Below are 15,509 nucleotides of genomic sequence, written 5' to 3'. Positions count from 1 at the left end.
CAGTCCACTAACACCATAAAACAATGACTCCAACATAAACTCCATTTAAGAATAAAAACAAGAGTAAAGGTTTATGTGATGATGCCTGTCAGACCAAACGAGATTCAGATGATGTCAGGTAAAAACAGTCACACCAGAAAGTCACGTTAGCTCACCGGCTAACGCGGAGCAGTTGCTAATGTTATTCGATGCAAAGTTGTATCGCTTTTCACATCAATATTACTTCATCAGCCAACATGACCCATATTACTATCCTGTGTACCACTGGTGTGACACCAAAATGTGTGACTTATCAGATTCTGTGACCCAAATGGGAAGTTAAGCACCAGAGGTTTTGCTGATGAAGTAGTTGCCGTTTGGTTAGGTTTAGTCACAAAATCTGATAGGTCACAGACTTTGGTGTTACACCGGTATCATGTCAAAGTGTTGATTTTTGCTTGCAAGAACAGATGTAGCTGTACAAAGCATGTCTGGAGAAAAACCACAGCCTGCATGCTGGTGTTTCAGCGTTTATTGTGGTATTTCTGTATGAAAGTGGTTGTGTTTTGGATTTGCTCGCTCATTAGTTCAAGCGAGAACGCGCACGAGCACACACCTGATTGCAATCTTAGAACTGCACCGCTAGAGGCCGCTGAAAACTACATAATGCCCCTTTAAAAAGGTTGTAAACCTGGGATTTTGCAGAAACGTTCTTGTCTGGTGTTAGAGTTGGTGGGACCTGTGTAATTATTGTATTTGTTAACATGCAAACTCGACTAAGCACCTTTAAAGGTTCAGTATGTCGCCTAACTTTTTGTCATATTTGCTAAAACTTTTCATATTTCCGAAGGTGGCGAGATCAGGCAGGAAACTGGCTAGTCTAGAACTAGCCGAAAGGCTAGCTGACTGAAATTAGTGCCTAAGTGATTGTAAAAAACTAATATAACCTATGTTGTCGTTTAGGTTGGAGGGCTTGTTGCAATAAACAGACGTAAGAAAACAACTGAGGGAGAATGAAAAAATCAGGAAGAATAAATAAACAACACAGCACAGCCATAAGAGGGGAAATGTTGACAGTCACTGACAACATAAATTGTGTGGGGCAGCACCGGGAGACCACCCCCCGCTGGACAAGACCCCCAAAAGGACAGATCCCAGGCCCAGGGACATGCCACACGCCCCAGACATGAGCAGCCCACCCCCCACCCCCATATGTATTCTTCTCTTGTTCACTCCCTTTGTCAGGCAGCCATAAGTGTGTGAGACAGTAATTAGCAGGATTTAGAAAAAGCAGTACACACCATAGTGACAGATGTATCCATTCCCTTCAGATCAGAGTAGAGCAAGTTTATTGGATGTGGTGTGGAGTAGAGCAAGTGGCTCAGTTCTCCTGCCTCCTAATAACGGCATCACATTAAGGTTCCTCTGCACCTTTGCTCTGGCACTGGGGTTTATTTGTCTTAATAAGCAATAGTGTCGTGGCTGCTTCTATTAGACATGTGATAGGAGCGAAAGCATTTCCCTTCGGAATCAAGGATAGATTGCCTCGGTGGCTCCTCCTGAAGTTATTCTGGTAGTGCAGGACAGGGGAATTAGGGAAAAACATCTAATCAAGGTTTCATTTTTCAGTATATGCTCTGGCTATAAATAATAGCCACAATGCTAGTTTACTCTTGTTCTGCCTCAATAGGCATAGATGTCTTGTTATGTAGAACACACTGGATGTATGTGACAACCGACCATCATAAATATATGGTAAAAACATTTAAAGATATTATTACTTCACCTCTAACCACATCCCTCCCTGTGTGACTTATTTATCTACATATCACATCATTTAAGTGTCTGACATGACACATAATTCGGCTGAGTTTTATATAACAGTGATTTTATAGTTGTTTCAACGATTGTGCAGTAAGTTACTTACTGCACAAATTGGCTCATTCAGTATGCCACTGCATGCATCCACTGCATGCTTCCTTGAGCAGTCCAGCAAGGCTACTGCTTAGTGAAGAGAGGTCAGCTAATTTCCCTCTTTCTCTATGTGCCTTGACCAGGTGTGACCTGCATAGATGAGTCTCTCTAGAGTCGAGTTCACATTGCAAAAAATGTCCCTGTTTAGCTGTTGTTTATCCCTCATGTGATGCAGATCTGATATTTGAGATCAGTGTGACCAGCATAATGATGCATGAAGTAAGCAGGTTTTCGTCTTCTGTCATGAAATCAAAATTACCTGCTAAAGTTCAGTGTGCAACTTCCAGAAAAACCCGTTAACTGGACTGTACTTGCACTCTGTAGGCTTGAGAGGGAATCATTCTGGGCACAGGCCAAAACACAATATAGGACTTGTTGTCTACTTCCTGTAGTCCACAATCAGCTCCTTTGTTTTGCTGACATTGACATATAAATTGTTTTCCTGAAGTGAAGTGGTGGGTGCTGTGCACCACCAGTGATCTGGCCATCAGGAAGTTCAAGATCCAATCACAGAGAGTGGTTTGAACACAAGGCCTCTGAACTTGGTGACAAGCTTAGAGGGCAAATCGGTATTCAATGCCACACTGTAGCATTGTCATGTAAAGTATCTCACAAACATACGCACAAACACTGAAGAAATGACACTTTGCTACAATGTAAAGTAGTGAGTGTACAGCTTGTATAACAGTGTAAATTTGCGGTCCCCTCAAAATAACACATCACACAACCATTATTGTGTAAACTGCTGGCAAACAAAAGTTAGTACATCTCTTAAGAGAAAAGGCTTCAGATCTAAACCCTATTGAGCATCTGTGGGGCATCCTCAAATGGAAGGTGGAGGAGCGCAAGGTCTCTAACATCCACCAGCTTCGTGATGTTGTCATGGAGGAGTGGAAGAGGACTCCAAGAGGGTTAAGGCAGTGCTGGAAAACAAAATATTGACACTTTGGGCCCAATTTGGACATTTTCACTTAGTGGTATACTCACTTTTGTTGCCAGCGGTTTAGACATTATTGATGTTGTGGCAGAAACGAGCGGTCTATAACACTCGAGAAGCTGAAAATGTCCGACAACGCCACTTGGGATAAGCCCAAGACCTTTAAAGCACACAGATCGTTTTATCAAAATTAGGGGGCAGAGACAATCAAGTTATGCTGTCCTCACTAAAAGTTGTTGCAGGCAACGTATTTTTCAGCTATACAGCTAGCTTAACATTATATTCTCCAGCATTGCATTCTCCAAGGAACAGGCAGGTTGTTGTGTTTGGCAGGATTTAATGAAGGGAAATATGTAATTTGTAAAACTGCAAAAAGGACACAAAGATACAAACATGTAAGTACCTTATATGTACTAAATAATGTCTCTAGTACATTATCAGAGAAGGAATACTATCACAACAACAGGTACTGACTGTTACCAGGTACTGAAAGTAGGTATGTCAATCCAACAATACACTAACATCATCTACCAATATTCATAAATAATTTGACTACACTCAAAAACAATACCACTGTATATTGAAGATGACTTACGGATTAATCCGTTTGGTGGACTTAAAGACACAGGATTGCGAGGATTGTTAACTGTGATGCTTCCTCTACGAGCCCATGTGGAAAAGGAAGTTCCTAAACACCACTTCCTGTCATCCTGACTATTTACAATTCGCTCACTTCCTCTTCAGAGCAGCTTTGTAATCACCACTAGGTGGTGCTAAGAACCTACAAAATAAGCCAATAAACTAGTTCCAATACACAAGTAATTATAAAAAAATTACAATTTTATTTTTCTTTTGTCATATATTTAAATAGCAACACCTGCTCTATTAAGAAAAGATATGTAATGCATATTAGAGAAAAAACACAAACCATTCAAATCAACAAACCCGCATGCGTAATTAAAGGATCAAAATCAAACACAAAGAAAAACACAAACAAACCCACATGCAATATACATCAAATATTTACAGAGCCAATGTCTGGATATTCAAATATCCAGACACTGTATCAATACACAGCAGAGTTTTATACCGATATCCAGAACAGCAAGAGTGGGAGGAGAAACGCGCCGGGGAGTGTTAACCTCTTAGATAACTGTCGCACCCAGCAGCCTCGACAGCAGCATGCACACGGCTGTAGCTCGGTCCCGCTGTGATGTGAACAACAACAATGCAAACACTGAAAGGCAAAACAAAGACTTCCTTACCACTCCACAGTAACCTAACAACCTCTGGCAACGGCAACAAACGTGCAGCACGCCAGCCCAGACACGTCTCCACACGCAACCGGAGAAGACAGAAACCCATATGAGTCTACCACACAGGCTTAAAAAGGCAACTCCCCACCTCTCCCAATCAAAGGGGATGAGCCCCAGGTGTGCTGGTGTGCCTTCCCGTGTCCAGGTAAGAGGGTGGGAAAGAAAACCTCATCCTGCCACATCTACCCCCATTTTTTGTGTCGTCGTCCCGACGATAAAGAAGGCCCTTGACGTCATGACCACGGCCAAAAAATGACAGTTTGAACGTTTGACGCTGGGTCTGGAGGTCTCCCAGTCAGACCACCTGCCATACTACTCGCAGGCTGAGGAAGCCGATGAACATTTGAATGATGACCGGCAGTGGAACGGGTAGTCCGGCGCATAGCTTGCCCACTTGTACTGGGCTGCTCTGAGGCCAAGGACAGCGGCACTTGCGGCTGCGACTGAAAAGATTGAAGCAGTGGGCCCTGATCTGGCCTAGTTGCTGCAAAAGATTCCAAGGGACCAGACACCTGATGTAGTGTCGGACACCCATAGCCACAGGTCACTGTTTGAAGACTCATCAAATTGAGCCATACCCAAGGTTAATGGTAGTTCAGTTGGAGGGGGATCAGACTCAACTGGCTGTACCACAGCCTTCAACATATCGCGATGTACATTCCTTACTTTATGCAGTGCATTCACAGGTGCCACAGCATAAACTGCTCCTCCTGATAAAGTGGTCACCACTTGATGGATCTCCGAGCTCCATAGGTCTTTCAGTTTATGGCGGCCCCTAGCACCATGATCCCTCACATACACCAACTGTCCCACACTCAGCGGTACATCTCGTACCTGTTGGTCATGCTGCTCCTTCCGACGACTTGTAGTTGCTAGCAGCCACTCACGAGCACAATCGAAGGCCACCCTTAACCTCTCCTGGTGCTCTGCCACCCAACCTCATCCCCCGGCCTTGGTTCTTCCACACGCCCCAAGAGGAAATCAATCGGGAGCCTTGGTTCCTGACCAAACAGGAAATAACAGGGCTCAGGAGGTGGAGCGGGTTGGCCGTTAATCGGAAGGTCGGCGGTTCAATCCCTGGCTCCCCCTGGTTGTGTGTCGAAGTGTCCTTGGGCAAGATACTGAACCCCGAATTGCCCCTGGCGGCTATTCCGCCAGTGTATGAGTGAGTGTGAATGTTAGTTTCCGTTTGAGCACTTATGAATGTGTGTGACTGGTGAATGCAGATGTAGTGTAAAAGCGCTTTGAGTGGTCGAAAAGACTAGAAAGGCGCTATACAAGTACGGAGCATTTACATTTTACATAATATGGGGACTCCCCAGTACCCTGATGGTGTGGTGTTATAGCAGAAAAGGACATAAGGTAGACAGGGAGCCCAATCCCGCTTCTGTGGCAGGGGCAGTGTTCGAAGAAGATTATGGAGCGTACGATTGAAACACTCACATTGCCCATTTCCAGCCGGATGGTAAGGGGTACTGCGAGATTTAGTTACACTATACATCAAGCAAAGTTGTTGGATCAAAGTGCTTTCAAAGCTCCTCCCTTGATCAGAATGCAGACGGCTTGGCACGCCAAACTTATAGAACCACTCAGCCACAAGAACCTGGGCCACTGTAGAGGCCCTCTGATCACGTGTAGGCACAGCTACTGTGAATTTGCTAAACACATCTGTCATGACCAACACGTTTTCAAACCCATTTCGAGAAGGCTCCAGCAGTGTAAAATCAATGGCCAATATTTCATTGGGTCGAGAGGTAGTAGATGGCCCATAAAACTATGTGGCACCTGCCCAAAGTCCATTGTGACCTGACACCATTTACACTCTTGCACCCAATTCCGGATGTCCGCAGACATCCCAGGCCAGTTGCCGGACCAACGCTGTGGTCCTTTCGATACCTTGATGACCATGTTGCTGGTGAAGCAGACTCAGGGTCTCCTGCTTGAGAGCTGCAGGCAGCAAAAATTGGAGAGCTCCACCAAGCGCCCCCACTGGTGTAACATTGTAGCAAACCTAAAATTTAGTTATGCAATTTAATAAATTTATGAGAATTGATTATGAATTTTTAATATTCATAAAAAACAATGTTCCTCGTTAAGGGCACCACCGGAGTCGTTATAATCCTAGAGTCTCCGGACCTCTAGGTAGTTTTAATAATTACAATTACTAGTGATCAGTTAGTTAATAATCGCTCAATTATCTTAAATCAATCAGTCAGTCTCATATCTAAAGGGTCAATTCTCTTGGCAGGGACGTAGAAATAGGCAACACACACACAGTTCTTGATTATATTACAGTGAATTTATTCTCTAACTAATGTGATAAAAAGATGGTTGGATACAGGGAAAATAAACAATTGCTGAACAATGAAAAATGGAGGTTCGATTGTGGGAAACATTTGACTCATGGCATAGAAGAAATAATGAAAGTAAGCTAATGCTATGAGTTTAGGAGTAAAAAAAAAAAAAAGGGACATCCCAGAACACAGAATGTGTCTTAAGTCTTACTGCTTGTGGCGGCCTGCTTTGGCCTGTTGCTGGTCCCACGCTAGCTGCCGATCCTGGCTTTTTGCTAGGGATTCTCCGGGGTTCTCCGTGTCTGATTGAAAACGCCTCCTCCGTCTGGCAACTCTGCTGTTTTCAGGTTTCCTTCGTTGTAGCTGGCAAGACCACGTGGCTTGGTCTGACCTCGGTGAAGTTGGCTCGACGAAAAAGGCTTAAAATGGAACTTGGTCATTCCTGAATTAGTCCAGCGTAACTTAACGGACTGGAGTAGCTCCAAATTTATTCAATATAAAATGCACAAATCCACACCGTTGTTCACTACAACATCAAAGCTGGTTTAGAAAGATGCCGCTGTTCAACTGTGGTAGGTTGGGATTTCTGTCGCCAGAACACCAAAATCGCCTTCAACAGGGGATCATCCTGTTGTAGCGACTGAAGGTCAGAAACTGAATAAGCTGGCAACACAGAGACCAGGGCCAATGTAGTTACTACAGGCTGCTCTGACGGTTGGCAATGCTGCGGATCAAGAGAAACTTGGCCTCTCGGCAACAACGGTACAACAGACCCTAAACCCGAAGCATACTGCCTGGAAAGAGCATCAGCATTCCGGTTACTACGACCGGATCTGTACTTGATCTCAAAATCAAAAGAAGCAAGCTGAGCTGCCCACCTATGTTCCGTAGCTCCCAGTTTAGCAGACTGGAGATGGCTCAATGGATTGTTATTGGTGTACACCATGTACTTGTGACCCAACAAATAGTCTCGAAACTTCTCCGTCATAGCCCACTTAAGGGCTAAGAACTCCAACTTCATGGAGCTGTAAGTCATACAGGAGCGGAAACAAGCCGGTCTTTCAGTCCCTCAAAACTCTGCTCACATTGCGTGGTCCACACAGCCTCCAGAGCCTTATTAAGGCCCTTCTTGGGCTTTTTGCCCGACATCTCAGCAAACCCCTCAACAAATCGACGATAATAGCTGGCAAACCCCAAAAGGGAGCGCAGCTCTGACACATTCTGTGGCCGCTTCCACTTAGCCACAGCCTCTTCTTGGGGTCAGTAGACACCCCCTGGGCTGAGATGACCTAAGTACTTTACTTCTTGCTGGAAAAAGGAACATTTCTCCAGCCTAGCCTTCAAGCCTTCAGTCTGGAGGCGCCTGAGCACCATCTCAAGACGCTGTTTGATCTACAGGGGATGAAAACACGATGATGATGTCATCAAGATAAAGCAAGAGAGACTGACCCTGCTGGTCACCAAACATCCTCTGTATCAATTGCTGGAAGGTGCCCGGCGCATTGCACAGGCCGAACGGCATGCAATTAGACTCAAAAAGGCCAAAAGGGGTACAAAAGGCTGTTTTGGGCCTATCTTGCTCTGTAACAGGGAGCTGGTTGTAACCACTGGCAAGATCAAGAGTTGAAAACCAGCAGGCCCCCGACAGCGCATCAAGGCTTTCCTCTATTCGTGGCAAAGGAAATGCAACCTTCCGAGTCTTGCTGTTCAACAAGCGATAATCCACACGCAGGTGCAGACTTCCATCCTTTTTCCACACCAACACAATGGGAGAAGCGTAGGGACTACAGCTTTCCCGTATGACCTGGGACTCAAGCAACTGATTGATATGAGTCTTTACTGCCTCATACTCTGAGGGCGGAATGCGGCGGTATCTCTGCCTGACTGGGACCTCATCAAGCAAGGGTATGTCATGAGAAAGAAGAGTGGTACACCCCAAGTTGTTTTCATGGGTGGCAAAGACAGAGTCATACTTGACCTTGACTTACATGACCTGACTTTTTCTCTATCTGGGTCATCCAACACTGGCAGAGCCACCGACTCCACCCGATCAGCCACAGAGGAAGAAACCGTTTGGGCGTTAGCAGTCGCCAATGTAGTCCTATCCTCAGTCACACCCGCCGGCAGACACCTATAGTAGGTTTTGGTGGAGAGACCTGAGGGCTGGATTGAACACGACCCCGGACACCACACTGAAGACCAAACGCTCAAGGCAAAGAATAGCTACGACCCCGCGCCCCACCCGGTAAACCCTCATGTTCCCACCGCATGGCTTCGGCACGAAGTTTCATCATAGCTATAGACGGATCCCGACGAACAAGTTGTTTAAGCTCACGGTGAAGACAGCAGTCAAGGACATGTTCAATAAATTGGTCCCGGAGCAGCACATCAGCGTTGGGCATACAATCTGGGGCTTGCTGTTTAACATGGGCCATTAAAGACATGAGGGCTAGAGAAAACTCCTGCAACGTTTCACCCTTGAGCTGTCGCCGGGAGAAGAAAACCTGTTGCAGGGAAATGTAACACTTATCACACCCATAAAGCTCATTCAAGACGGCAAAGACTTTAGCGGTGTCCTTTCGGTCAGCACTAGAGCAGAATTTAATTTCTTCCTTCGCCTCTCCCTCCAAATGATCAAAGATGAAGAGCCTGGTCAGCGGCAGCCAAGTGCTGGGCACGCATATGTGGCAGAAACGAGCGGTCTATAACACTCGAGAAGCTGAAAATGTCCGACAACGCCACTTGGGATAAGCCCAAGACCTTTAAAGCACACAGATCGTTTTATCAAAATTAGGGGGCAGAGACAATCAAGTAATTATAAAAAAAACACACAATTTTATTTTTTCATATTTTAAAATAGCAACACCTGCTGTATTAAGAAAAGATATGTAATGCGTATTAGAGAAAAAAAAACACAAACACCATTCAAATCAACAAACCCGCATGCGTAATTAAAGGATCAAAATCAAACACAAAGAAAAACACAAACAAACCCACATGCAATATACATCAAATATTTACAGAGCCAATGTCTGGATATTCAAATATCCAGACACTGTATCAATACACAGCAGAGTTTTATACCGATATCCAGAACAGCAAGAGTGGGAGGAGAAACGCGCCGGGGAGTGTTAACCTCTTAGATAACTGTCGCACCCAGCAGCCTCGACAGCAGCATGCACACGGCTGTAGCTCGGTCCCGCTGTGATGTGAACAACAACAATGCAAACACTGAAAGGCAAAACAAAGACTTCCTTACCACTCCACAGTAACCTAACAACCTCTGGCAACGGCAACAAACGTGCAGCACGCCAGCCCAGACACGTCTCCACACCCAACCGGAGAAGACAGAAACCCATATGAGTCTACCACACAGGCTTAAAAAGGCAACTCCCCACCTCTCCCAATCAAAGGGGATGAGCCCCAGGTGTGCTGGTGTGCCTTCCCGTGTCCAGGTAAGAGGGTGGGAAAGAAAACCTCATCCTGCCACATCTACCCCCATTTTTTGTGTCGTCGTCCCGACGATAAAGAAGGCCCTTGACGTCATGACCACGGCCAAAAAATGACAGTTTGAACGTTTGACGCTGGGTCTGGAGGTCTCCCAGTCAGACCACCTGCCATACTACTCGCAGGCTGAGGAAGCCGATGAACATTTGAATGATGACCGGCAGTGGAACGGGTAGTCCGGCGCATAGCTTGCCCACTTGTACTGGGCTGCTCTGAGGCCAAGGACAGCGGCACTTGCGGCTGCGACTGAAAAGATTGAAGCAGTGGGCCCTGATCTGGCCTAGTTGCTGCAAAAGATTCCAAGGGACCAGACACCTGATGTAGTGTCGGACACCCATAGCCACAGGTCACTGTTTGAAGACTCATCAAATTGAGCCATACCCAAGGTTAATGGTAGTTCAGTTGGAGGGGGATCAGACTCAACTGGCTGTACCACAGCCTTCAACATATCGCGATGTACATTCCTTACTTTATGCAGTGCATTCACAGGTGCCACAGCATAAACTGCTCCTCCTGATAAAGTGGTCACCACTTGATGGATCTCCGAGCTCCATAGGTCTTTCAGTTTATGGCGGCCCCTAGCACCATGATCCCTCACATACACCAACTGTCCCACACTCAGCGGTACATCTCGTACCTGTTGGTCATGCTGCTCCTTCCGACGACTTGTAGTTGCTAGCAGCCACTCACGAGCACAATCGAAGGCCACCCTTAACCTCTCCTGGTGCTCTGCCACCCAACCTCATCCCCCGGCCTTGGTTCTTCCACACGCCCCAAGAGGAAATCAATCGGGAGCCTTGGTTCCTGACCAAACAGGAAATAACAGGGCTCAGGAGGTGGAGCGGGTTGGCCGTTAATCGGAAGGTCGGCGGTTCAATCCCTGGCTCCCCCTGGTTGTGTGTCGAAGTGTCCTTGGGCAAGATACTGAACCCCGAATTGCCCCTGGCGGCTATTCCGCCAGTGTATGAGTGAGTGTGAATGTTAGTTTCCGTTTGAGCACTTATGAATGTGTGTGACTGGTGAATGCAGATGTAGTGTAAAAGCGCTTTGAGTGGTCGAAAAGACTAGAAAGGCGCTATACAAGTACGGAGCATTTACATTTTACATAATATGGGGACTCCCCAGTACCCTGATGGTGTGGTGTTATAGCAGAAAAGGACATAAGGTAGACAGGGAGCCCAATCCCGCTTCTGTGGCAGGGGCAGTGTTCGAAGAAGATTATGGAGCGTACGATTGAAACACTCACATTGCCCATTTCCAGCCGGATGGTAAGGGGTACTGCGAGATTTAGTTACACTATACATCAAGCAAAGTTGTTGGATCAAAGTGCTTTCAAAGCTCCTCCCTTGATCAGAATGCAGACGGCTTGGCACGCCAAACTTATAGAACCACTCAGCCACAAGAACCTGGGCCACTGTAGAGGCCCTCTGATCACGTGTAGGCACAGCTACTGTGAATTTGCTAAACACATCTGTCATGACCAACACGTTTTCAAACCCATTTCGAGAAGGCTCCAGCAGTGTAAAATCAATGGCCAATATTTCATTGGGTCGAGAGGTAGTAGATGGCCCATAAAACTATGTGGCACCTGCCCAAAGTCCATTGTGACCTGACACCATTCACACTCTTGCACCCAATTCCGGATGTCCGCAGACATCCCAGGCCAGTTGCCGGACCAACGCTGTGGTCCTTTCGATACCTTGATGACCATGTTGCTGGTGAAGCAGACTCAGGGTCTCCTGCTTGAGAGCTGCAGGCAGCAAAAATTGGAGAGCTCCACCAAGCGCCCCCACTGGTGTAACATTGTAGCAAACCTAAAATTTTGTTATGCAATTTAATAAATTTATGAGAATTGATTATGAATTTTTAATATTCATAAAAAACAATGTTCCTCGTTAAGGGCACCACCGGAGTCGTTATAATCCTAGAGTCTCCGGACCTCTAGGTAGTTTTAATAATTACAATTACTAGTGATCAGTTAGTTAATAATCGCTCAATTATCTTAAATCAATCAGTCAGTCTCATATCTAAAGGGTCAATTCTCTTGGCAGGGACGTAGAAATAGGCAACACACACACAGTTCTTGATTATATTACAGTGAATTTATTCTCTAACTAATGTGATAAAAAGATGGTTGGATACAGGGAAAATAAACAATTGCTGAACAATGAAAAATGGAGGTTCGATTGTGGGAAACATTTGACTCATGGCATAGAAGAAATAATGAAAGTAAGCTAATGCTATGAGTTTAGGAGTAAAAAAAAAAAAAAGGGACATCCCAGAACACAGAATGTGTCTTAAGTCTTACTGCTTGTGGCGGCCTGCTTTGGCCTGTTGCTGGTCCCACGCTAGCTGCCGATCCTGGCTTTTTGCTAGGGATTCTCTGGGGTTCTCCGTGTCTGATTGAAAACACCTCCTCTGTCTGGCAACTCGGCTGTTTTCAGGTTTCATTCGTTGTAGCTGGCAAGACCACGTGGCTCGGTCTGACCTCGGTGAAGTTGGCTCGACGAAAAAGGCTTAAAATGGAACTTGGTCATTCCTGAATTAGTCCAGCGTAACTTAACGGACTGGAGTAGCTCCAAATTTATTCAATATAAAATGCACAAATCCACACCGTTGTTCACTACAACATCAAAGCTGGTTTAGAAAGATGCCGCTGTTCAACTGTGGTAGGTTGGGATTTCTGTCGCCAGAACACCAAAATCGCCTTCAACAGGGGATCATCCTGTTGTAGCGACTGAAGGTCAGAAACTGAATAAGCTGGCAACACAGAGACCAGGGCCAATGTAGTTACTACAGGCTGCTCTGACGGTTGGCAATGCTGCGGATCAAGAGAAACTTGGCCTCTCGGCAACAACGGTACAACAGACCCTAAACCCGAAGCATACTGCCTGGAAAGAGCATCAGCATTCCGGTTACTACGACCGGATCTGTACTTGATCTCAAAATCAAAAGAAGCAAGCTGAGCTGCCCACCTATGTTCCGTAGCTCCCAGTTTAGCAGACTGGAGATGGCTCAATGGATTGTTATTGGTGTACACCATGTACTTGTGACCCAACAAATAGTCTCGAAACTTCTCCGTCATAGCCCACTTAAGGGCTAAGAACTCCAACTTCATGGAGCTGTAAGTCATACAGGAGCGGAAACAAGCCGGTCTTTCAGTCCCTCAAAACTCTGCTCACATTGCGTGGTCCACACAGCCTCCAGAGCCTTATTAAGGCCCTTCTTGGGCTTTTTGCCCGACATCTCAGCAAACCCCTCAACAAATCGACGATAATAGCTGGCAAACCCCAAAAGGGAGCGCAGCTCTGACACATTCTGTGGCCGCTTCCACTTAGCCACAGCCTCTTCTTGGGGTCAGTAGACACCCCCTGGGCTGAGATGACCTAAGTACTTTACTTCTTGCTGGAAAAAGGAACATTTCTCCAGCCTAGCCTTCAAGCCTTCAGTCTGGAGGCGCCTGAGCACCATCTCAAGACGCTGTTTGATCTACAGGGGATGAAAACACGATGATGATGTCATCAAGATAAAGCAAGAGAGACTGACCCTGCTGGTCACCAAACATCCTCTGTATCAATTGCTGGAAGGTGCCCGGCGCATTGCACAGGCCGAACGGCATGCAATTAGACTCAAAAAGGCCAAAAGGGGTACAAAAGGCTGTTTTGGGCCTATCTTGCTCTGTAACAGGGAGCTGGTTGTAACCACTGGCAAGATCAAGAGTTGAAAACCAGCAGGCCCCCGACAGCGCATCAAGGCTTTCCTCTATTCGTGGCAAAGGAAATGCAACCTTCCGAGTCTTGCTGTTCAACAAGCGATAATCCACACGCAGGTGCAGACTTCCATCCTTTTTCCACACCAACACAATGGGAGAAGCGTAGGGACTACAGCTTTCCCGTATGACCTGGGACTCAAGCAACTGATTGATATGAGTCTTTACTGCCTCATACTCTGAGGGCGGAATGCGGCGGTATCTCTGCCTGACTGGGACCTCATCAAGCAAGGGTATGTCATGAGAAAGAAGAGTGGTACACCCCAAGTTGTTTTCATGGGTGGCAAAGACAGAGTCATACTTGACCTTGACTTACATGACCTGACTTTTTCTCTATCTGGGTCATCCAACACTGGCAGAGCCACCGACTCCACCCGATCAGCCACAGAGGAAGAAACCGTTTGGGCGTTAGCAGTCGCCAATGTAGTCCTATCCTCAGTCACACCCGCCGGCAGACACCTATAGTAGGTTTTGGTGGAGAGACCTGAGGGCTGGATTGAACACGACCCCGGACACCACACTGAAGACCAAACGCTCAAGGCAAAGAATAGCTACGACCCCGCGCCCCACCCGGTAAACCCTCATGTTCCCACCGCATGGCTTCGGCACGAAGTTTCATCATAGCTATAGACGGATCCCGACGAACAAGTTGTTTAAGCTCACGGTGAAGACAGCAGTCAAGGACATGTTCAATAAATTGGTCCCGGAGCAGCACATCAGCGTTGGGCATACAATCTGGGGCTTGCTGTTTAACATGGGCCATTAAAGACATGAGGGCTAGAGAAAACTCCTGCAACGTTTCACCCTTGAGCTGTCGCCGGGAGAAGAAAACCTGTTGCAGGGAAATGTAACACTTATCACACCCATAAAGCTCATTCAAGACGGCAAAGACTTTAGCGGTGTCCTTTCGGTCAGCACTAGAGCAGAATTTAATTTCTTCCTTCGCCTCTCCCTCCAAATGATCAAAGATGAAGAGCCTGGTCAGCGGCAGCCAAGTGCTGGGCACGCATATGTGGCAGAAACGAGCGGTCTATAACACTCGAGAAGCTGAAAATGTCCGACAACGCCACTTGGGATAAGCCCAAGACCTTTAAAGCACACAGATCGTTTTATCAAAATTAGGGGGCAGAGACAATCAAGTAATTATAAAAAAAACACACAATTTTATTTTTTCATATTTTAAAATAGCAACACCTGCTGTATTAAGAAAAGATATGTAATGTGTATTAGAGAAAGAAAAAAAAACACAAACACCATTCAAATCAACAAACCCGCATGCGTAATTAAAGGATCAAAATCAAACACAAAGAAAATCACAAACAAACCCACATGCAATATACATCAAATATTTACAGAGCCAATGTCTGGATATTCAAATATCCAGACACTGTATCAATACACAGCAAAGTTTTATACCGATATCCAGAACAGCAAGAGTAGGAGAAACGCGCCGGGGAGTGTTAACCTCTTAGATAACTGTGGCACCCATCAGCCTCGACAGCAGCATGCACACGGCTGTTGCTCGGTCCCGCTGTGATGTGAAAACACCATTAAAAACAGGGCCACGATAAATTGTAGCAAACAGGCAATCAAGGTACTTACCGCTTTACGGGACACGCCACCCTCAGACCCCGGCAGGGGGGGCAAGCAATCCACACAGCACCCAGCTATAACAAATAAGACTATCAGATCTTGATAAACACCAAATAGGACGAAGAGGGAGGCATGCAGCT

At 46.2% G+C, this 15,509-nt stretch overlaps 1 pseudogene; it reads right to left on the bottom strand.

Moving 5' to 3' along the window:
- Nucleotides 1–4,501: 4,501 nt before the first annotated feature.
- On the bottom strand, nucleotides 4,502–15,053 carry LOC119883217 (annotated as a pseudogene).
- Between the last annotated feature and the right edge of the window lie 456 nt (nucleotides 15,054–15,509).

Source organism: Micropterus salmoides, unplaced genomic scaffold (assembly GCF_014851395.1).
Source record: "Micropterus salmoides isolate LMB-PRFRI ecotype aquatic unplaced genomic scaffold, ASM1485139v1 Ms_hic_scaffold_3, whole genome shotgun sequence".
Classification (NCBI taxonomy): Eukaryota; Metazoa; Chordata; class Actinopteri; order Centrarchiformes; family Centrarchidae; genus Micropterus; species Micropterus salmoides.
This window is presented reverse-complemented; position numbering and strand designations above follow the sequence as displayed.